This window comes from Argiope bruennichi, chromosome 5, assembly GCF_947563725.1.
Source record: "Argiope bruennichi chromosome 5, qqArgBrue1.1, whole genome shotgun sequence".
NCBI classification, from domain to species: Eukaryota; Metazoa; Arthropoda; class Arachnida; order Araneae; family Araneidae; genus Argiope; species Argiope bruennichi.
In genome coordinates, this window is record NC_079155.1 from 88,230,588 (window position 1) to 88,256,685 (window position 26,098).

Here is a 26,098-nt window from a genome sequence, read left to right on the forward strand (position 1 = left end):
AAGTCGCTAAATAATTGGGTATAAATGCGAATAATTAATATTATTATGTAATAATGCTTTTCCGATTAACCAATTAATTATTAATGAAATATTTTTTGTAATTTTTTTTAGTCTTCTTAATATATTATAGCACCAGAGTTAAAATTACCAATGCTGATTTGAACCTTCCAAACTCAAAACTGACTGAATTACAAGGTAACAAAAAATGTTTAATAACTGATTATTAATGCAAATAATTTAAAATTATTATGTAATGTTTTTTTTCGATTAGTAATTAATTTTTTTTCCTAATTTTTTGAGGTCTTAACATATTATAACACCAGAGTTAAAATTAGCAATGTTGAACTGGACCTTTCAGAACCAAAACTGATTGAATCAAAAACTAAAAAATACTTAACAATTGGTTATTAATGCTAATAATTTAATGCTTAACTAATGTCGACGCACAAAGTTGTGTCCTCAAAAGTTCCTTTATCCAATAGGGTTAGTAAAATAAGCTAATCGGTGGTAGCGTTACAGATTGAACTTTTAGATGAATGTTCTCTCAACCCTAAACCACGCACGCAAAGTTCTTTTGTTAAACTTAAAAACCTCATTTTTCTTTCACACACACGCTCAAAAAAAATCCTTTTTACCCCTTCCTTTTAAAAAATACAAACTATTCTGACGAAAGCTAATATAAATCCATTTTATTCCGAGTTTCTATAGAAAAAAACTTCGCGAAGCGTTAAAAAGAGAAAGTGTTGAAATACTTCCTTTATTGTGTTCCGCATAAAAAAATAACATTGTGACACAAACAACTAAGGAAGAGAATTAACAAAGTTGAGTAACTCAAAACTGTGGCCCTTTTTACGTGAATACTTAAATAAATAGCATTCCAGTGAATGCTATGTGGACGTAAATTTAACTTCGTAATGAATGCCGTAATTACCAATTTATTTAATGTTTTGTTTATTTCAAATTATAAAGGAATTTAGCGACAAGCTTTCATTGTTCATTTAGATTTTTGGCTTTGATATGTGAAAACGTATTTATTTTCTTATCGTTGTTTATAATTATTTTTAAAATCTGATGACGTAACATTAATGAATAAGAATTATTCCACTGCTTAAACTTTTGGTATTTTATTAGGCGCAAAGGTCAAATGTGTAAGCCGTTTTATTTTACTTATTAATATATGAATTCAGAAAGTTTATAAATCATTGTTTTAAAAAATAAATAGTCTTTGAAATATGTAAAAAAATTAGCTTTATTTCACTCAGCAGTTCTTATTGTTTTACTTTTTTATAAATCATTTTTCAAAAAATAAAAAAAAATCATTGAAATCCATATGGAAATTAGCTTTATTTCACGCAGTAGTTCTTAATGTTTTAGTTTTTTTGGGTTCACCTTGCATTAAGCATCTGATACAAGACTTCTCGTCAGTCATCTCAAAACACTAATTAACAAAAGAAAAAAATAGCAACAGGATATTTTTTGAGTAATTGTAATGTTTTTTATGCTTTGGAAACAAAAATATTCTCATTTTTTAATCTTTACCTTCTCCCACCGGGGGGGGGGGCATCTCAAAAAGGAGTATGAGAAGCTTCCGGTACTGTGACTGGTTCTCACCGCCCATGTGTATAGAGAAAGAAGTGGGGTTGGTTACTTCCCATCGATAATGGGAGGTAACCCTTAGGGAAAGGTTGTGCCGGGGCCGGTGATGGCTCTTAAGGTTCGACTCCAGTTCCCGCTAGTGTTGCCTTCGCAGTAGTCCGGTCATTCAGTTCTATCAGTGTGCCTACGGGTAGGTCTGAGTAATCAGTTAAGGTAACTTTTATCTTGTAAAGTTTCCATTCAAATTTTAATCGAGTAATTTTTAATAAAAAGGACAATTTTAAATTGCACTTAAAGCAATGTGTTAAGTTGATGATCATTATTCACTATATTTGCATGTAAAATGGTTTTTTTTTCCTTTTTCTCTTATGTACTTCTTTTGGTATATCTATTTGTTTAGCACGTATTATCACAATGTATTAGCACGTATAATCCGGTATATCCACTTGTATGGCACGTACTTGTTATCTCTGAAGCAGCTAACAATAATCTGTCATCTTAATATATCTTCCTTGATAAAACCTTTTCACATTTTTTATGTCTTGATGGAATTTTTTTCTCTTGGCTCCTTACTAAAAGAATTATGATATTTCAGTATAATTCTTTACATGGTAATGCAAAAAATAAACTTTAAAATTCACCTTGCGGTTTTGAGCCCTGAATGCTTGAATCTCCTTTTGCTAAGCTTTTATAGCATAAAACCTTGGCATTTCACTGAATACTTGTTCACTACATCCTTTTTATAAGGCACAATAAATCTTTTGCGATTCTTCGGTTTTAGGTATGAGTAATTTTTGTTGGTTTTTCCCGCATTATCAAGAAATCTTGAAATATTTGTAACTAATATTCAAATTCTTTGAGTTATTACTTACACATATTTACCAGCGAAGTTTTCGGAATAGAATAACTTTTCGAATACTTGCACAAATTATCTTTATTTTCTTGTATTTCAAATTATTTTTATTCTTGTATTTTTCTTAAATTATTGAACAAAGGAAAAAAATATTGATATTATCAAAAAATTCGCTCTCTAGATTTAAAAAAAAAATCCAAATTTTGGATCAGATTTGGATTTAAAAAATGACTTCTATGCTGACTGTCTCCTTATAAAAATGATTATTCTAAAGCCTAAAGAGAAAACGAAAAATCAAAAATCTAAATCTCGTGTAAAAATTGAAAATTTTCGACTAGAATCAAATTTGCCGAAGGATTGTCTGTTTGTGCATTTGTTTATTCAAATGTATGTAAAAGCGATAATTTGGACATGCAAATACTACTTTTTCCCTTATGTCAAGGGAAAAGTCGGGGGGGGGATTCTTAAATGTATACTCAGTTCTCTTAACTTTACTGCAGAGTAAAACACAAAGCGTGACAATTTAGTTACGAATCCAAAATTTGCAAGAGAAGAACATTTCAACTTTTTTTGTTTCAAAGAACGTCGTCATTTTTACCTGTATGAAATTAAAACTAGTATAGAAATTCTAAGTATGAAAAAAAAAACTATTGTATTATACTGAAATTTTGAAGAATTTATATTCAGTATGATACCTGAATTCCTGAAACATACGTTTCGAACCATGTCTGCCTGTCTTTAAACACGATAATTCAACAAAGCTTTCAGTTGGACAGAAATTCGGTATATGGTCTTTATAACAAATTTATAGATTTTTATTTAATTTTGATCAAAATCTATTCAGAGGAAATTTATCTGTCTTGCAACAAGATAACTGCAAAATAAGAAGGAAGAGATAGACAAAAACTAGTACATGAATTTAGTATCTAATTTGTAAATCTCTATCAAATCAAATGTAAATCTGTATCTAGAAACAAATCCGCCAAGAATTGATAGTTTATCGGTCTGTAGTTTCAAATGCATGCAAACACGTTAATTCAAAAAGACGGTGCCTTAAATAGATGAAATTTGGTATATGATTTAATGACTACAATTGTAGTTCTGTGTCAATGTATGATTTCGATCAAGTAAAAGAAATATAAAATATACATTCAGGATTCTGATGCTTATTTAATAAGCGCATTCTAGTGATTATTCGCCAAAAAAATCCCCTAAGATCGCAGGCTATTAAATATTTTGTAAATATAATTCGCCAATCGCATGTGGTTAGTAACATAAAAGTACATTTATTAGAGATAATATAAAAAGTAATGGGGGAAATCATTCCAGCTGGGTTATATCTTCATGTCCAATTTTAGTATTCTAAATGTACTTTCCAAAGTAGGCTCTCTGATTCAGAATTTGACTTAAAGTTTGAATGATATATTTTAATAAATGTTAAAGTATGATTATTCAGAAATTTTAATAGTGGGATTTATAGTTGATTTCCACTTGTGATTTATATTTTTCAAATCGGTGCATAATATGAAATGATACTAATATCATGACAGATTAATTGTGTCAGTAGCCAGTATAAACAAAGTATAAAAAAATTATGATAAATGATATACCAATAACCTGATTATAACAGAAAGAAATAATAAAATGAACTGAAAAAAATCACATATAGTTTAAAAGGTGTTATAAAATGGCCTCCCCTCCTTGTTTCATCAAATATTATATATATAACATAATGAGCCGAATAAGATTGCAGAGTTTCAGTTACTGTTGCTAAAATATGTATATTATGCATTAATCTGACATAAAAAAATGCGTAAATAGTAAAAGGCTTTGAATTTATCGGGAAATGATTTATTTTGATGACATTTTTTTCAATGTTTGGAATGATATCTGGTAAAAGGGACATAGAAATTAGGTCATATAAATAAAAAAATCTGTCAAAAACTTCCTTTTTTAATATTTTGAAGAAATATCTATACAAAATGAAACGAAGTATTTTTTTTTTTTTTTGTAATTTGTTGACAGATTATATAAAGCAGCATTTTTAAAAAAATCCTATTCTTTTATAACTTATAAGTATTTCCTTTTATTTTTCAAATGTTATTGTTCGATGCTTTACATTTTGCATTCGGCTTGTCACTTTATATCCGTTTTTGCAACATATGTCTTTTCATTACTTGTTTGACAGTTAGTTTTAACAATATTCGTAATTCTATGGAAAGGTATTTGGATATTTAGCGTAGTACACAAAGGAAATATGTAGCATAAAAATATTTAAAATTTTATTTATTTCGCATCGAATCATTATTCAATAAATACATCTGGATTTTCTAACATGTAGGCGTCCCCCCCCCCTCAATCTTTGATACCCAATTTCAATAGTTACTAGAATCTTGATGTGCTAAGAATTATCAGCATCTGTGTAGTATGGGCATGCGTTGAGATAAATACTTGAATACATATTTGGCGTTTAGTATCATATCAAAATTAAATGCGAATCTCAACTTCAGCAAATCGAGAATGCGATTTACATGGTATAATGATTAATTACAATGAAATTAACTCTCCTGCCGAAGCATTCTCACTTTAATTGAATGGTTATTGTCTCGATAGTTAGAGGCGAGAAATACAGGATGGAAACCTAACCAATCGTTATCGACCATGGCCCAACTTATGTAGGTAGTCATCATATCGCTAGAGTGAAGATGACTCGACCCTACAGCATTAATATATCCATCAAGGGAGCTAGAATTACAGTAATAATCCGGCATCTTCTCTTATACATACTCCTGGTGAGAAAGAGATGAGCTATTATTCAATATAATATGATAAATGCCTTGCAGGAAAGGCCTTCCAAAGGTCCTTGAATCTTGCGATGGCTAAACACGAATAAATTAGAGAAGGTAAAAAAAGATAATTTTTTTTTACCAAAGATGTTAAGACCCCGGGGGGGGGACACCTCGAAATGAGGATCAGATGCTTCCGGCATGGTGGTTGGATCTCGCCACCCTGGAGGGTACACTAATAGGTGGGGGATCTGACTCCTCCCATCGATGACGGGACGTACTTCCTTCGGGGAGGGTTGTACCATAGCCGGTGACTGCCCTTAGGACTCAACCACAGTTCTCGCCAATGTTGCTGTTGCGGCGATCCGGTCATTCAATTTTTATGGTTTAAATCCGTGTGCCTTCGTGGCGGGTCAGAGAATTAGATGGTTGACTTACCAACGGTGTTATCAAAATGTCAAATTTTCTGAGATGCAACTTCCATCAATGAATTCTGGTTTTAAAAACTTTTGCATTATAATCTCTCTTTTTTCGAGCTTGAGGTATCAATCTTGACTAAGAAATTGGAGGAAAAGCGATTCGATCGCCCATACCAGGAGAGATTCACTGTCTATATTAAGCAGGTGTCCAATTAAATACTTGGAAATCTCAAGTTCTTCTATTAGAGTTAGTTTGGAGAAAAGCAAGCCTATTCAGGTGTCATCCCCGTCATCTGACCAATACCACATTACGAGATCTGTATCAAAATAAACTTCTTTTTATTTTAAAACAAGGCGATATTCTATTTAAATCCAAACCACCAAATTAAAATTAATAATTTCATTCACCTTGATTAAATTGAACTTTTAGCAGTATTCTCCAAGGAAAATTTTATTAATTATTTTTCTTGAGAATTATTTTTCATAATTAGTTATTTTTCATACTAAAGAAAATAAATAAATTGTCAAGGTTATATTGAATGGTACTCTTTCGTGCTATACTTATTAATTCTGTGTATTTTATTGTACTTATTAATTCGTATTATTTTGTTTTCCTCTTGTCTGTCTACTCCACACAGACACACACACAAAATGGAAAAAAAAAAAAAAAAAAAAAAAAAAAAAAACGGGACAAACATTAGCCTACACTCCGCTAAGCTCCAGAACAAACACTTCTTTCTTCCTTGAAAAATCCGCGTCGTTTAATCCGCACACGATTAATTTACAAATCATCCGCTGCAGTTGTGAATCACCTTTCCTTTCTCAACAGGTTTCCATCTAAAAATAAAACCTATTTCGGAAGACGGGACCAAAACGCAAAAGAAAATCCGGTCCCCTCCGCCTCCCCTCTGTTCCTTTTCCTTTCACCCTAAAAAGCCACTTTCTAATCTAACGTCCCATTTGCAGAGACAGCAATGTGGGTCAAACCGAAAACGAGCCTTCGAAGCATCTAAGAAAACAGGTAACGGCCGAAAGTGATCAGTCGCACTTTCAGCTGTGCAACGGGATAGATATAGCTGGAAGGTGCATTCCCCCGTTCACTTTTGCTTTCCCTGCATTGCTACTTTCGTTTATTTGGATATTTCTCTTTCCCATGTGGCAGCGGGTTGTGTATCGTCTGCAGTTAGCCGATTCCAATTTTATGTGTCGCGCTTCGATTTGAAAGCTTTTTGGAAAGTGTGGTTGAAGGAATAGTTATGTGGTTCTGTTGTAAAAGGAATTGGTGATTTTTTTCTCTCACTTCATCCTCGCTTATCTTCTAGCCTACGTTAAATTTAGTGGTGAGTATGCTTTTTGAAAATAAAATCTAGTTAAATTCTAAATTAAAGTTTTAAAGCTTTGATTCTTTTTTTTTCCTTTACAGCTAAGTGCAAAGAAGAAAAGAAAGGAATAAAATAATAGCTTTTAATTTCTTTTTCAAAAAAATAAAATGAGCACACATTTTGAATCTGAGTTAAAATTTTAAAATTTGACATTTTAGCTGTTTATTTAAGTTTAGGTCTAAAAATAAAAGTGCTTTATTTATTTCTTAAAAAATTAATAATTAAATTCTAAATCTGTGTGAGGAGAAAACTTCGGTTTGTAAACAGAAAAAGCAGTGAATAAAATGAATGCGCTTTATTTTTACTGTAAACATTTAGCAAAAAAATATTAATTCCAAATTAATAGAAAAACAAATTGTTTATCTTCATGGAAATTAACAAATTACTCCATTTTTTCCTTCCAAAATGTTTCAGTTTAACTGAATTTTTTCCTAAGATCAAATATAAATCCGACGTTTATCAATTTATAAATTGTATTAAACCTTTTTCCTTTACTTCAATTTTTTTTATTTACTAATTTTCTCAAAGAATTAGCTGAATTCTTAAAGGAAAGTGAATTAATTTATGTCAACTAAGCAAAAGTTTTAATTTCGGATTAAACTAATCCAATACATCTGAAACAGTTTTTGAAATTCTTCAATATTATTTTTTAAATAAGATAAAGATTTATTAAAACAAAACTGTGCCACTTTAATTAAAATGAGAATTCTTTAAAGTTCTTTGTTTTTATACATAAGATTCATTTTGATGTGACTGTTTATCACTTTTTCAAAAAAATTCTAAGTAATTTTTATTTAAAAAATTATTCGCTGAATAGGATGAAATGATTATATTATAGACGATTTAACGAGATGAAACTTTTTCTCTTTTATTCGATATCAGATAATATGAAAGTTGAATTGATTGAGGATAAAATAATTTCGACTGAAATTGAAATATATTAGAAAAATGGCATACATACTTAAGCTCTTATAACATAAATTGCTTGGTTCATATGCGGGGTTGTATGGCATTGTAAAATACATTCTATTATATTAAACAAATGATAAATTCATCTGTTTTCTTCTAAAATTAAAATGACGCTATTTAGATGAAAATATAATTCCTAATTTTTTATTAATGATTATTATAAATTATTTTTGAGAAAAGATAAATGGAAACACCCTTAACTTTAAATATATTTATATTTGAGGCTTGTAACATTTTCTGTTCAGAGATACATTTACCCTGATCTCAAGATCAGAATCACACATTAAAAAAAAGTTTTGTTTATTTGAGGAATTCATACTGTCAGATAAATGAGAGTGGATTTTTTTAACATTCCTTTTCAGTTTAAGCTCTAATTTCACATTCTGAATTTGATTGCATATGGTTGCTCGGCTTATTATGAGATTAATACTTCCTTTTAAATTTAAAATTAAGACTCTAAGAATTTTGAATGAAAAGATAATAAAAAGTTTATCTTAACTTCTATAATCATAATGAAACTTATCTGTCTTCTATATAATATTTTATCTCTTTTTTAAATTTGAAGCGGAAGATGGGAAATGCTCAAACTTACAATACTAAAATTTTTCTTTAAACGCCTTTACAGTTAAATTTTATTCTCAAATGCCGAGAGAAACTGGTTTTTGAAGTAAACTACTAGATTAGCAAGTTTCATTTCCCACAGAGTGTGAATGATATGCTATTTTTTTAAAATAGCCGATTTAATTCAATTTTAAATTGCGGTTTTTTGATGATAGGTTAATTCTAAATAATATAGGTCAAGATATAGCGTCATCTAATAAAGAGAAAAAACCTTTTAGTGTTTTGATTATTATTAATTTTTAAAAATTTCTCTTCATGATTTTTGTTTTAAGTTGAACCTATCAAATGCGAAAAATTGTTTCGATGTTTTAGAATTTTTCACCTGAATTCACTAACGAATCAATAATTATATTAACCAGATTTAAAATAATTAAATTTAATATCTAGATTGTCGAATACTTTTCATGCCATTCGTGCCCCTTGATACTTTTCGTACAATTTAAAATATAAATATGACTCGTTATGTATTTGATCGAAAAAGTTTTAAAATTATTCCAAAAACTGATAAAAATTATTTCGAAATTAAAAAAATATAAAACAAAAAATTTTAAAGTAATGTTTTAAATATTATCTTTTGGCATGAATCATATGCACTGATATAATTATTCATAGAAAATGTTATATTAATCGAAATCTTTCTGGTCTTTGCTTATTCAATTGTTAGTTAAGATAATTCAGTTTTGAATGTTGTGAGAATTTGATTGTTGTGAGAAATATTGAAAAAAAATAATATAATAATAAAAATAAAAAAGAAATCATATATATATATATATATATATATATATATATATATATATATATAACGGAAAAATAAAATAAGTATTAGAATCAGACTTCCATTAACTTATGATTGTAACCGCCAGATTAAATCAACGACGTATTTTTTTTCAACGTAAGTATTTTTTTTTTTAGACAGCTGCGAAAAAATAGCAAAAGAGGAAAAAAATCTTTAAAAATTCCCAAAAACTGAAAAAAAAGAGAAAATACTTTAAAAAAATGTGGCAATTTAAAAATCCAGTGCTCATTCAGAATCGAATATAAATGCCAATTACAATCATGGCAAGTAATTGTTAGAAATGACATTTATGACTGATAAATAAAATATATATTTACTCTTAAAATTATAGTTGTGGCTAGATGATTCAGGCTTTAATATCTATTAGAAAGTCCTCTTTCCAAAATTTCCATTAAATGCTGCAATTCGAGCCATTTTTCATTTCCATCAATGTCCATATGTTAAACCCTAAAAAGCCCCCCATTCTCTTTTTTGTTACGCAATTGTCTCGAACAAGGGCCCCTTTCTATGTTCCCCTTGTTTCAGGGCCCCATAAAGCAGTGATTGAATCCTTATGCATTTCTCCTTAAATGAAGGAAATAATTTCAAGTTGCGAACATTTTATTACAGTTTGCCTCGGGCAGATAGGCAAGTCCCCATCTTAATGTAACTTTGCAAGTGTTCCACCTTACGTAAGGGCTAGAGGGCTATGACCGAGAGTTTCTAAATGACTGAGTTTCCCCCATAGTATTTATCTACCGTATTCAGATTTTGAGAGGCCTTGTTGGGGTGTGAAATCGAAAGCTGTTCATGAGAAGATATTTGCACCTGGGCTCTTACATGGATCAAGGACACTTCACTTATCGGATAAAGTGCCAGGGTTTTGAAACTGAATTCGTTAAATGAAATTGTGGGAAGTATACTTGGGTATGTCAGCAAGAAGGAGTTTGTTGTAGAAATTTGTTTTTTTTTTCTGATAACTATTTGTATTTTGTTGAGTTTGTTTCTGTGGTAACATTTCACCTATGCTATTGTGTTAAAAAAATGCTCATATTTTAGAAAATATTTTATAATTTAAAGGGAAAAATGGGATAGAAAAGTTTTGGAAAAGATCAATATATTTTATTTTACTAAAGATTATATACATGAAAAAGCATTTTAAGATTTGTAAAGTCTTCAAATTATTTGAAAGTACAAAAATTTGCTGTTTAATTTTAAAAATGTTTGAAATTCTCAGTATTAAATTTTCTTTTATTATGAAGCATATTATTTAAATGCAGTTTATAATAATTAGTAAACCAACGTTATATCTAATTTCAACTTTAATGATTTATTTAAAATTTATAACTATTTTAATGTGAATCTCAGAAATAATGAAAATAAAGTTTTTCACTTTCACTAATTAGCAAAAAATTTTCGTTATAAAAGAGGGTACATTAAATTTACTTTTTAAATCTAAATAATCTTCATGATTGAAGCCTTTCATTTCTAATAATTTTCTGCTATTTTGTGAGGCTCAAATGATTATACTCAGAATCAAGCATAAGGGACTTTCAGGGATGCAGGAAATAGAAGAATGCATAGCTTCTGATGAAAAGTAGTAAAGTATACATATGCTTTATATGTACTTATACAAAATTCCTAAAGACTTTATAATTCATATTTAATTTCAATATATATCCATGTATACTATTTACTAAGCGCATATTTATAAAAGTCAAACGAAATTATTTCTTTAATACAAATATTGTAAGAACTCATTGTGTTCCGTCCCTTTAGATACTAATTTGTTCGTAAATGTCACGATACAGATACAATATCTAATACATAAATGCTGCATTGAGACAAAATATAATCAATATTAAAATTCATAAGTTTTTTAAGGCGAAAAGCAAGTTTCATTAGCAAATTAAAACATTTTTTTTGTATATTTCTTAGAATTTAACTTTTTTTGTAAATTTAAAATTTTTTAAAATTTATTTGAATATAGTTTTTTTCAAAAGATCAATAAGGCCTTAAAATTCAAAACAAATTTAAAAACTTAAAATATTGCATAAAATAGGTTCCGCTTCATATCATAAATATAAAATAACCAAAGACTTTGAAAAAAATTTATTCGTCATTTTTGGAAAAGTTATCCAAATTTCTGAACTCTTCTACAAAATAATTTATTAATATGAAATTATTATCTAATAAATATCAAAGCATAAATGAAAATATTTGACAAAAAATAACTCTCAAGATTCCATGGAAACTACTTTAACAAAAGGACTTGCATATTTTGATTTCTAAAAAAAGGCTTGAAAATTTAAAGTAATGCTTTTCGTCTCATAAACAGTAATATATAATATAATGGAAATGAAATTTGGTAACAAACATGACTTTTCTTTACGCTTCTTAAAATTTTATTCAAAAATATGTAAAATGATATCGTTTATTGAAAATCGGAAGAAATATTAAATTTAACAATCGCCTTGAAAAAAAAAGTTATTTTCGTATCTACTTTCAAGAAAAGAATAAAACCATTCAAATGCATCGAAAAATATTTTTTTGCACGATTTTTCATTATTTTATCTTTGCTGTTAAGCTATCAATGACAGAAATGACCACCTTGTATTCATATCATTAAATGGAAATTTTCAAATCGTTGTCATTTTTTGAAGGAAAAAAAAAGGTATTTTATTGCATATTCAAATTTTGGCGCATTCTTTCTTCTATACTTATGCACGCATTCAAAAACGTGATATAACTTAAAGATTTAAAACAAAAACGGCTCCTTGGTAAAGAACTTTAAACGAGAATTTATTACACACCTTTTGGAACTCCAAATAGCCCTCTACCAAAATAAACAACACCCAATTTAAAAACGTAAATAAACTGTGTCTTGCCTGCAAATCTATGCAATGATGTGATAAATTATTCATGCCCGCTGGTCTAAAACTGTCAACTTCCGTAATTTTGACGTAATTTTTCCCGTTTGAATTTTTTTTCCCTCCCAACTCTGTGGTTCCGAGTATCTAGTATTCAAAACCGCATTCCTTTTATTGAGGGTATATCTCAGTGAAAACCTGTTCCATTAACGTTAACTTTCACTTATCATTATCGTAACGCAAAGAAAACTAATCTTGCTTTTTAAATTTGGGGATTTCATCTTAATTTTGATATATAAATGATTCCAATGATAAAACTTACACATTATATAATTTATCTCTACCGAATTTAGATCTGGAGATTTCCTCTCAATTTTGGTATTAAATTGATTTGTCATTGATATACACTAAGTTATTTATCTCTGTTATTTGGATCTGTTGATTTTAGGAATTTCGATAGTAAATCGATTTGTCATTGATAAAAATTATACACTGTTATTTATATTTGCTGATTAGGTCTCACGATTTCATCTCAATTTTGATGTTACACTGATTAGCTGATGATAAAATTTATACATTATGCTATTTGTCTTCAGTATTTTGATCTGAAGATTTCTTCTTAACTTTGGTATTAAATTTTGCAATTATATTTACTTAGTTATTTATCTTTTCTACTTAAATCTGGCGATTTCAATTTATTTTTAATGTTAAATGAATTTTGACCCAATATAATAAATTATTGACTAGCTGTTCTAATTATTTAGATCAACAACTTCAAATTATTTGAAATTAAATTTTTAAACCAACGAGATTAATTGAAACGCGACACAAGAGTAAAAGTTCTTGGATTTAATAAGGAAAACGAAAAGGAATGATAAACGAAACGAAATGAATGATTTTTCAAACATTCATTTTTATTTTATAAGCGCTGACTTCCACTTACATTTTAAAAAATTAAGAATCATTATCTTTTTATTTAGATCAGTGGATTTCATCTTGTTTTTGGTATTAAATTTATTTGATATGATTGATATGATTTTTAGATTGATATATTTGTATGATTGATATATTTATTTGTATGATTGATATATAATCATCAATCTTTTATGAAAATCTGCGGTCTTTTGATCATAAATAAATGTGGAGCTGATTTTGTAATCTATATTCATATACTAGTTACACAATTTTGTTCAATTTCTTCATTAGAATTTTAAATAACCATTTATTAATAATTTTTTTCGATGTTTTGAATTATATATGTAAGAATAGCCGTAAAAATTGCCAATTTTCTCAACTTTCGCAAAATTGAGAACAAAATCAAACGTGTGCAGTACTTTTATTAATTGAAGTAATCTTAATTATAGGCTTATAATATAGCAGAAATTCCAAATCAATACTGTAAATACATTAGATAATATTTGCAACAAAATTAAATTCGATCAATGAAGGAAAAATAACTATGCTTTTTTAATTAGCAGTCAACAATAACTTCATTCGCTATTTTTAATTTTTTTTACAAATCAAATTAATATCTGTTACAACAATACATAAAATCAATATAAAAATAATATAATATACAAAACTGTAAAATTAAATTTCTGTTCGTAGCCGTATATATTTCATTAAGGCTGTAAAATTGTTAGAAAATTGTAGACAATTGAATAGTAAAATAAAACAATCATATCTTATAAAGTTTGCCCTTTCTGAATCTGAGTTTTATGAATCTGAAATATAAAAGTATTTTCAAGCATGAAATTTAAAAATTGATTGATGAATGCATCTCGAATGTATTTATGTTGAATTCGCAGACGAAGACAATGAACGCATTAAAAGAAAAATCAAACTATTTTTGAAACTGTCATCAAATATAGTTATATTTTTCATGGAGTTATTGCACTATCTGTCTGACGATTTCCAGTGTTTGAATAAAGCACCATATTTCAGTTACCTTGATTGTGACTCTGGTAGTTTGAACATCCATATCATTGCACTATCTGACTGACAATTTTCAATGTTTGAATAAAGCATCAGATTTCAGTTGTCATGATTGTGACTCAGTTTGAATAACCATAAAATATTAATAAGATTAAGAAATGTTGCTTATTTTATTGAATGCAATTTTCTACACAATTTTTACATTTAAATGAAATGTAAAACTAATTTTTAAAATTAAAGATGAAAATATTGATATCAAATCGCATTGTTTATGTGTCAATAAAACTAATTACAAGACTCAGAAAATTAATAGCGTGTGCTGTTTGTTCACTGTGTCTTATAGGGGAAGAGGGCATAAATTCTGGCAAATGTTTCAAACAAATGATGAATTAAATCAATTTCTTTATCGTTAGAAATTTTAGAAAGTGTTTTTCTGATTCTTATAATGGAAAATCAATCAAAAACTGATTCAGAAAAGCATTTTTAATACTTATTCTCGAATTATTAAAAATTTAAATTAGCCAAATATCTCAAAATTTATCTCTCATAATAATCAATTATAAAAATATTTACTAATCAAAATTAGGATGAAAAGAATAAAATGTTATTATAGCTTTTCCGTATGACTTTATTAAAAATGTTCCTACAAATGAATATTGCTCAGAGCTTCGAAAATTATTCTTAAAATCAAATAAATAACCGTTTTTAAATATTGATTGAGAAACGATTAAAAAAATCTAAATTCTGAGGGATTAAAGTTTCTTATTTATATTTCAGTATGTGCATGCTTAATCCCTGAAAGAATTCTATATGAATATTTAAAAATGCTTTGAAGAAGAGATTGAGATCTCATTAAATTAGGAGTTATGCTCTTAGTTTTAAGATATTCGAATTAAAAGAAATAAGGATCTAAGTAATAAATATTTAGAATTACTGTCACATTAATATAGAATTAAAGTCGAAAATTTCTTCACATTTTATTTAAGAATGAAGCTTTAGTTTTCAAAGTTTAGTATTTATAATTAAATTCAATTGTTTTGAAAATTATTACCTACAAGCCTTTGGAATTATATCTTATTATTATTCGTAAATCTTTCACTCAAGTGTTTATCATTTATCCGTGTTCACACCTATTTTCAATTGATTATTAATTTTGATTTTTATAGAACATAAAGCATGTATATTTGATTTCGAAATCATGATTTGAGATTTCAAAAAAAAAAAAAAAAAGTTAAAGACATAGGGAAGAACTCTGTGGAAAGATGGACAGTGACCTGAAAGAGCGAAATTTCGATAAAATGTCGATATTGCAATAAGATTTTCGTAAGAACTTTTTTTCATTGTTATCGGACTATTGACCTTTAATTACTCATTAAATGATATAAAACCTATCGTCAAGAATTTATGACGAACGAATCACGTGTATTTAGCACGTGTTTCAAAACCTTGTTTTTTTTACAAGATGTATTACTTTTTTTTCGAAGGACAATTTGATTTCTGCAATTATCAGTTTTTTGACACTGATTGAACGCTCGAAATTAATAGAGAAGAACCATGAGCTCACATATGACTCATCAGAGATGAGATGCCCATGTGTTGTGACTCATGAGATGCTTTAGTGTTGTTTAATGACTGTAGTTCTTATTAAATGCAGAATCTACATAGGATATTTCCTAAATCATCTGCACAATTTTATATGCAACACACACACAAATTGATAGATCAAATGCACTTCCTTTTTTTTATCAATGCAGATGAGTTATCAATGCTTATATTTTACTATAAGTATTTATCTTTTAAGTAAAATGATTTAAATTACTAGCACGGAATAACATTAGGATTCCTGTTTTCTTTTTTAACTTACTTTTCGGATTAATTGATCATCCAGTGAATTATGAAATGTATTGGATGAATATAATTATTGATGAATATTGGATGAAATATAATTATTGATAATATTGGATGAATATTGGATATATTGGATGAAATTATATCAAATAATATCCAATCTAAATAACAAATTTAAAAAATAACAAGCAATTATTAATTTTATTAAAGAATTAGTAATTTTTTTAATAATCATTGTAACAATCTGTAACTTTTTCGATCAAGGCACATTTACTACTGTTTTTAAGATTATTAACTTGATTTGAAGTAATGTATACTGATCTGGTGACGTTTCATTACATACTTGAAATGTATTCATTTCAGATATGCTTCTGATAAAATTCTAAAGAACCTTACATAAAATTTATATTTATTTAAAGATTTTGAATAAAATAGGTTGAAATAAAACACCTATGCAATTGGAAAAAATACGACTTAAGAAAGATTTTTCTTGAGTGAAAAGAAATATAAAACAAAAACTTTCATGTTCAGAACTTTATCAATGAATTTATTCAAAATCTGGCAGATAACTGATAAAATGCACTATGCCTCATTCCTAAATTAAGAAATAAGCCACATATTAACTACCACACATATATATAAATAATGTATATTACAATTAAATATTGATGTTCGTTGGATAAATAACATGAAACGTTAAATTTTTCAATTGTAAAATTTTTTTAATGAACTGATTTCTGACTCTATGATTCAGGGTCATATTGAAAAATTATTATAGCAATTTGAATTTAAAAAATTATGTTTTGGATTTGAATTTATGTAGGTTTCTCCAAAAATTCTCCAAACTTAGAAATCGTAAAAATAGCATTTGAAGATGCACCTATAATATTAAATAGAAAGTTATGAAAACAGGAAAATCAATTTAACTTTCAAAAGACTGAAGGCGGAAACATAATGAAAATAATTTTATAAAGGAAGATAAATATTATTGAGTAAAAATATTTTTGATATTTTCGCCAAAGATCGCCTCTTTAGTGTAATTATCAATTTTTAAAATATGAGGCCGTGGTGGCCTGGTTAGGACTCGGCTTGTAAGCCGTAGGGTTTCAGGTTTGAGATTTGATTCCACCGAAGAACCGTCGTGAAAGGGGGCCTGTTGCACGTTAAATTCGTCAGGGCCAAACATCCTCCCGCTGGTGTGGCGTGGTGTGTAGAGGAGGGTGCCAGCTCAGGTTCCGTCCTCGTCATCTGACAGCGGGACAAAATTACGAGGTCCGTCCCAAAATAGCCCTAGTGTTACTTTACAACGGAACGTTAATATAACTAAACAAACAAACTATCTTTAAAATGTAGAATATATTATCATAAATACAACACAAAACTGATAATATTATTATAAAAACGTAGATATTAATGTCTAGGTGCTAAGCTCTGTAGAGTTTAAAATAAGAAAAATTCGGCTCTAATAAAGAAAAAAAAATTTTAATTCTACTTCTGCCGTATGAATAATAAGCTGTGTATCACAGTGCCCAATGAAATATAAGAAATGTACATTCTGGGCTATAAAAATTTTATTTAAAGGAAAATTAGTGATTTTCAATGAGGTCTTGCTGAGACGCATATATATATATAATGCCGGTCTAGATGACCATTAGAAGTTTTCTATTTAGGTGTTATCAATCTCAGTGTTATGATAAAAAAAGTTTGCTTTTAATAGAAATTTTGTGTCATGTTTAATGCAATAACCTTTAAATTTTTCAAAAACATTTCAGACATTTATAATATATCAAATGTTTGATCAAAAATATTTGATATATTATAAATATCTCCTCCTGTAAAATCACCTGATTTATCAGGATACAAAGACTTTGCCTTAATCTGAAAATACGTATTAATATGCAATGTTATTTATTTGTGATGCTGTAGCTTTCAAATTTTTATATACTATGAATATCCACCATGAGAATGCATAACAATAAAGAAAGGGTCTAGCAGCAAAAAGGTGTATCATTTCCAATACAATTTTTTTTTTTTTTTGCTAAAGCCTGTAGCTATATATATATATACTCGCATCTGGTTTTAATAAGAATTTAAAAACAGAAATATGCATATTTTTCTGACTATTTTTTAAATACAACCCTGTGACAGTTCGATATCTGATCTACATATATTTACGAAAGGGCACAAATACCGGCATTTAAGATAACGCCTTAAAATCATGACACTTAAATACTGATTGGAATTCCTAACACATGACGAAAACGTTCTCGGAATATAAATTTCACCCATTTAGAAGTATGAGTGATCGAATTAAAAACACGACACACCCCTCTGTGACGTAAAATACTATCTAAAATTAATTCAAGAATTCCTTGTAAATAAAATTAAGAGGAAGCAATTTGCACCTTTGCATGCTACGAATCGACTCCTATCTTTCTGAACTCGTAGAAAAATGCACTAATGGCCTGAATTTTCCTTTAAAATATTCAGCGAAAGGAATAAAGCGGTAAATAGAAGCTCAACAATAGTTCGTTGTTTCATTCATCATTTTCCTGTCAGCGTTTCAAAGACAAGCTTGAATGATTTTGGAAACCCAAAATTAGAATTTGTTATGTATAAAAGTGGTATCATGTATATAATGCAGTTTTCTGAAATAAATTTCATGCCTGTAGAATAATAGATAGAGGAAAAGGAAATCCACGCTGAGGAACGAATTTATCGATTGTCGAGTCGTTTCTATTATTTGGGCTGTGATAGTTTAATTTGATAGCTCTTCGAAAATTATAATGTGATTTTTTTTCCCTTCGGTATAAAAAAACTATTTTTATTTTGTGAATATGTAAATTAAATTCATAATACAGATAGATGATTGATAAAAAGTTTTTAAAGCTTTATCTTTAAAAGGAAATTTTTAATCTGATTTTAGAGAATGCAAATATGTGTTGTTTATTCATTATTCGGCATATAAAATAATATTGCAAATAATGAATAAACAATGGTAATGGTAGGAAAGCTCTGAAAATATCATGATATCTAGAGAGGTTAATATATTCCTGTTTGAATGTGGAAGTAGTAGTTGTATATTTTCCATTTGTGGAATTTCACTGATAATTTCCAAAAATAAGATATTTAGTTAAAATAAATGATGATGTTTTATGAAAGTTGTACCATAAAATTTGCAAAGCCTTTGAAGATTTCTAAATTATTTCATAGCTGAATATTTCATATCTATAAAAAATAATATATATATATAAGTAGAGAAAATAAATTTGCCTTCAAAATAAATTGCCATTAAAAAATTTGTCATTAAAATAAATTGCCATTAAAATAAAGTTACTATTAAAATAAATTGCCATTAAAAATTTGTCATTAAAATAAATTACCATTAAAATAAAGTTACTATTAAAATAAATTGTCATTAAAAATTTGTCATTAAAATAAATAACCATTAAAATAAAGTTACTATTAAAATAAATTGCCATTAAAAATTTGTCATTAAAATAAATAACCATTAAAATAAAGTTGCCGTTAAAATAAATTGCCATTAAAAAAATTTGTCATTAAAATAAATTGCCATTAAAATAAATTTGCCGTTTTTTTTCTGAAAATTCTTCCATAAAAGTTGCAAAGTTTTTGATGGTTTCTAAATTATTTCATCTCCTAAAATCGCTCACCTAATAAAAATTATTTAAATTTAAATGAAGAAAGTGGGACAGAGAATTACTTTTCAGTCAAGGAAGTGGATAAAAAAAATTACGTTGCAAAACCTTTCTCCATGTGTAAGAGAACTAATTGCAAATAATGACTGCTGTGAATTTTGAATCATTGCCCGTTTCTTTTCCATTTTTTCATATCTTTTCAATCAGTAATATTCCATACTTTAATTACATCAGCTAAAACTGAGTTCAAAATCCTCTATAAATATTTTCGTTAAACTGGTAAAATGCAAGTCTTTTTTTCTTTCAAGTCTCATAAAGAAGGCGGGAAAAAAATTCCGGAATGAGGTTTGTTATTCATGATTTAAAATTGAACTACGTTGCTTAATCAGTATCACTAGCGATAGTAAAATTAATTTATTCGTATGTCCTCAGTAACTAAGAAAGAAAGACGAGGTTAGAACAATTCAAAACAAGAATCGAAAATTTAAGCATTGAATAAGCAGTGTCTGCAAAAAGATTATTCATAGTATTCAAATTTTACCATTTTTTATATTTGTTAACCAGTATTAGAAGCACTGCATTAAAAAGTCTTTATATTAAAATAATATCATTTTATTATGTATAGGAACGGGAGAATTTCTAGTTTCAAAAGTATTTTCATTATCTCATGTATTATTTATATGCTTGTTCCATTTCAAATTTCGATCTCGTGTAATTTTTATACTCCTGAGTATCCTTTATTTGTATGCATTTTAAAATTATATAAAACCTAGAATTACAAACTAAAAAAAGAATGGTGTATAATTAATCAGATATCCTATATTCTGATATCCCTTTATATTATATCCCTTACCATGAATTTTATTGCCTTTCGCGGGTCTCTAAGATTTAGAAAATTTGAGACAATTCTTTCAGTCAGTGCTAAAGTTTGCTAGGTATTTACAAATTATATAAAAAGTTTTATATATCAATATATATATTTAAATTTGTGTTATACAAAAGAAATTACCCAAATCCAACATCTACTAGATGCTATTTAGGTGTCAAGAATATTGTATTTCGCAATTTTTAAGGATAATATGATTTCCACTAATCGTATTTAAAATTTTAGTAAATTAATAGGTGTTTAGAATTCTACGAAATTGATTTGCTTGATCATATAAAGATAGTCGCTATTCTATAATATCGGGAAGAAATAAATAAAATTGAAGCAAATATGCAATTATGTTTAACATGCAGTAAAAAAATCCGTAAAATTAAACAAAATAAAGAAATCGTTTGGGAAATGTCTCGTAATTCCATTTCATTCAAATCTTTAAAAATGTATTCCAAATCTTATTTCGATCAATCAATTTTATTCAGTCTTATTTTTTACTGCATTATGTATGATGCAACTAATATTTCCTGCGGAAAACGTTGATTAAATATAAAAAAATCAAAGATTTATATTTCCATTAATTATTAAAAAAATGTGCTAACATTTTTCGGTGATTGCTCTGCAGAAAAAAAAATGAAGTCTTATATAATTAAAGGCTGTCAATAATTCCTCCCTTAAGATAAATGTGTCTTTTTATTTAAATGCTCTAAATATCATTACACCAAATCATATTCTTTAATAAGTAAGTTAATTTTTTAAATTTTTTTATAAGTATTATGTTTGTAAGCTGTGTTTAAAAAAAATTTGAATTTCGTAGATTTGTTTGAAAATTAATATTAAAGAATGCTGATCCTATTTAATTCAGGTAAAAACCAAATAAAAAAGTTAACAGCTTGAAGCTTTTTTTCTGATAAATATTTGAAATGAGTTTTTAAAAATATTTTTTATGGTTAGCATTTATGAAACAGTACAAAAGGAAACTAAATATTTTCTAATTTGCACTTCTGGACAGGATTATTCCATATGCGACTGATAATTATAAAAATTATATTCAATTTTGTCTGAATAAGTTAACCACAGAATGAATCAACTTCAAAGTTTTACTTATAAAATAACTAAATCTGTGTAATTCTGATTTTAAATTGCACAATATAACTGATTGATAATCAAAGTTATGTCAATGCTCTTGCACAAATTCTCTCAAATATGCGCATGTAATTATTATATGCATTCTGTAAAACAAAGAAGTGATTTACCATTGAAAACGCCACTGAGCTACCGCAGAATGAATAATAATGTTCATTCTGAATTCGTTGTGGGCGTTATCATTATCGGATATCTGCAGGTCTCCTTTTTTTAATTATTCGAATCGCAAATGTAATCTGTGGAAGTGGAATAACCATAACACGACTTTTGTTATTTTAATAAGTATTACCACAGATTTTATGTATGTAAAAATTCCCATTAATCCACCCCCTGGTTGCCTTGAACTGTAAAGGCCAAGCTGTCAGCCTGATTATGCGATTTGACCGTAAATATGCAGGTTTTCGAAATACATGATCTCTACATGAGGTCCATTACTACTGAAATAAGGTCATGCTTGTTAAAAATATTATATGATTTCACATAAAGTCTGAGACATTTTTTTCTTCCCTCAAGGAAAAAAAAATGCTGTCACATGCTGTCTAATTATGCAATACAACCATGAAAATAAATATTCAGAAGTGGAATTTATTGTACATTTATTGTATTATTTTTTAAAAAATTATTATAAATTATTATTATTATAAAAAATTACTTTTATTATAAAAAATTACTTTTATTATAAAAAATCACTTTTATTATAAATTATTATTATAAAATTATTATTATTATAAAAAATTACTTTTACTATAAAAATCACTTTTATTATAAATTATTATTATAATAAATTATTATAAAAAAATTATTATTATAAATTTAGAAAAAAATTACTTTGTTCATAAAAATTGTGTTCTTTATAATATTAACAAAATTATATATAAATACATCGTCTATAAATTCTGTAAAATATATTCTATTTTACAGAAGAATTATGATGTTATTTCTATACAATATTTCAAATCATTCGGTAAATTTAATAAAATAAAAATTCTTAGTAACTGAAATATTTAATAAATACAGATACATACAGAATTATTTTATAAATACAAGTCATAGTGTTAACTCATGAAGTTTTGTTTTTCGTAAATAATATAGTATGGGCTAAAATATTTTTTATATTTTGTAATTCAATTGAGTGTGATGAACAATTGCTTCCCTATTTTATAAAATGAAGAGTTATCGATAGTTTATTCTGGACTTCAAATGTTAAATCTTATCATTTAAGTTTATTTCATTCTAGCAAATACTTTTATAAGAGCGAACATTTCATAACATTTTTGGCCTTATGAATTCTGTATTAATTTTAGTGATTATATGTACTTATTTATCTTAAAATACATGAAAATTTTTATAAAAAAATATAACGCTCTGTTAATAAATGCATATTTTCTTTTCTTCATATTATGATTAGATAATCGTAAAGTTTTCGAAAATTGAACTTAGACGTGGTCTGAAATCCGAAATAGTTTTCTTTCAATTTAATCCTTTCAGAATTCCATCACAAATTTGACTAATTTTTGTTTTTATGTAAAATAACATTATAATCTCGAAAGTTAAAATGTGTGGTTGATATATAATGTTCCGATGAAGCACAAGTTCGAAATGTTGCCGGTGTGCTTTATTCTGTAAAGAAGGTTTTGATCATTTTGAGATGTTTCTTTACTATGAACTTCTTTCACATTTGAGTATTTTACATTACATTTCAGAAAAATTCTATAAAATTAAATGAAATAAAAACATGAAAATACTAATGGTATAGAAATGCTGAATTTCATTTTTTGATATTTTACTTGTTTAAAAAATTATTTTGAAAGGATAATTTTAAGTATTAATAATTGCTTAAAATTAAATAAATCATTTCTATAATTTTTCTTTTGATTTTATACTTATCTAATTAATAGCACAATGGAATGAATTCCCAAAACGTCATAATCATTTGACTTCAGCTAAACATCACTGCACCTGTAATTTGAGATGTAACTGCGTGTTGTTTTAGAGTGCTGTAATGCAATACTATCAGCAAATACAAAATAAGATCTATATATTTTTTAACCCAACCTAAATTGTGATTCTGATGATAATTTATTTTTTCTCTTATGAATTTCAAGGTGAGAACAGACAATTCTCTCTCTTCCCCCCTCTCTCTCTCTATATATATATATTAATTCTAATTTCAATTTAATTAATTTCCAAGATTTTATCTTAATTTATCCCATAGTAACTTCATTCTAAAAATATTCTCTTATTTCGTGATACATTTCCACTTTCTCTACTTAATTAATTCGATTAGCTTTGTAAATCGGCTAAATCGCTGAATCGGCTAAAAACCTCACATTCCCAAGCTCCGTGAGAAGGGATAGAAAAATGTTCAGTAAGCACATTCTTTTTAAAAGATCCCTGTGTTTTTCCTTATCTCGTCGACGCGTGCTGCGAAAATCCCTATTGAAATCTCATTATATATTAGCACTATGAAGAAAATTTTCCCTATCAAAATCTTAGGTTATATAAGACCGGGGTTAAAATGTTCAAGTGCTTTTTCCTCATTCCTTTCTGTGTCGTTATGTGTTGCTCATCGCTTCTGCTGTAAATAATGCCTGCTTCTCCAGAATGAAATAAAACGACGTTACAAGATGAAGTCTCTTCACTGTCTTCAAACTGCATTCTGCTTCAACTAAAATAATACTTATATATATTCCAAAGAAAAATTTCCTTTTACTAATAGACTTTCATTTAATGAAAACTAATATTCCTCAATAAGAAAGCGGTTAGTTTCTCTTACATTTTTATTAATATTTCTAGGAATTCTTTATATTAAATGTTAACAAAAAATTTCAGGAAAAAAAATATCCACCTAAAATTTTTTTCTTAGCGAAAATTTCAATAAATAATTCCATTGTATTTACTTTATTTCATACACACACTCTTTTATTTCATTCAAAACCTGTATCTTTTATATAACTCCTTATAATAGATATTAGCAGTTCAAATTCTAAAGATATCTTGATATCTGCGCCGAATTCTTACATTTATCAGATATGTTTTGCTGCACATACAGTTTGAAAAATGAGCACGAGAACGTATGAAAAATGTATCTATGGAACATTGATGTATTACATGATCTCGGCACCTCGTATTCAGACTTAAATAACTATTATTAAGTGCTATTCTTCACGGTTATTTGTACATTTCTTTTTTATGGAATGTCAATGATCAACACAACAAACTTTTGAAAAAGCCAATGGGCGCAAACCGTTCGCTTACCATTAATTAATGTAATTACTGTCCTTCCAAATCCCATAAATACGTGATCAGAATGAGATAGTTTTTCGATATTGCTTAAGTTTTAGCTCTTCACACTTCATACAACAGAACTAATTCCGAAATCACGTTTCTTGGCAACACCTTTGGCGAAATTTTTGATAGCTCATTGGATTTTTCCAATAACCTTGGATATTCCCGTTACTTGTCGAGAATTTTTTTCCTTCTTGAAGAGTGATTAAGTGTTGTTGTCGTAGCATATACTACTTCAAAATAGGCAAGTGCTTTCTTCCTTGACCTATTGGTAAAAGTCAACGCCATTACCTTCGTTGAAAAAACCAAGACAGAACCATCTTAGTATTTCCTTTGTGTGTTTCTGCTTCCGAGATGTTGGTAGCAGTTTTGTCGAGAGTTTTAATGGATAGAGAAGGAAAGGTCAGATCTTATTAGCGAAACAAAAGATGTGGAAATATTCAATGTCTTATGTCATAGGTTTCTAAGATTTAGAATCTGAAATACTCTTGGAACAAAGGAACTTCCCATTTTGAAACATTGCTGAATAAGGATGGGACCCAGCAGGTATCACTAATTGGAAAAAGAGAAAATTTCCTTTAGGAATTATGTCAATATGAACGATGTAGTATCAATATTAGATCAACCTAGCATTCGGATTAACAAATGATTTACTTAATTCTCTAAAACATGAAACAAAGACATTAAAATTGAGTTTATTAAGCCTTTCACTTGTAAGAATATACCTAGGCTCACAGCGCACTTTTTACGAATCGGTATCGTCTGGTCTGCAACCCCCTTTAGGAGCAATTCAACAATCTCCACTGGTTTTCTCTTTGCAGCCACTATTCAAAATAATGTATATTCAGACATTACATAATTAATTTAATTATAAAATTGCAAGGAATTGCACATTAATTTTTCTAAAAAATCAAATTATACATTTACGTTTTTCTGGTAACAATAAAAGAAAGTATTAAGCTTAGAATTATTTTTATTAGTGTAAAGTTAATCTGTAAATTTTAAAACATTGCTATGCAAACGATATTTTTCCTTTATAATGTAAATACGAAACATTAATTCCATTTTTTATTT

General features: G+C 27.6%; 1 protein-coding gene across 1 annotated transcript in view; it reads left to right on the forward strand.

Annotated features, from left to right (window-relative positions):
* Nucleotides 1–6,629: 6,629 nt before the first annotated feature.
* Nucleotides 6,630–26,098, forward strand: part of LOC129969304 (A disintegrin and metalloproteinase with thrombospondin motifs like) — a gene marked incomplete in the record, with an annotated part of 118,628 nt that continues 99,159 nt past the window's right edge. The window contains 1 exon segment of the mRNA XM_056083812.1: nt 6,630–6,994.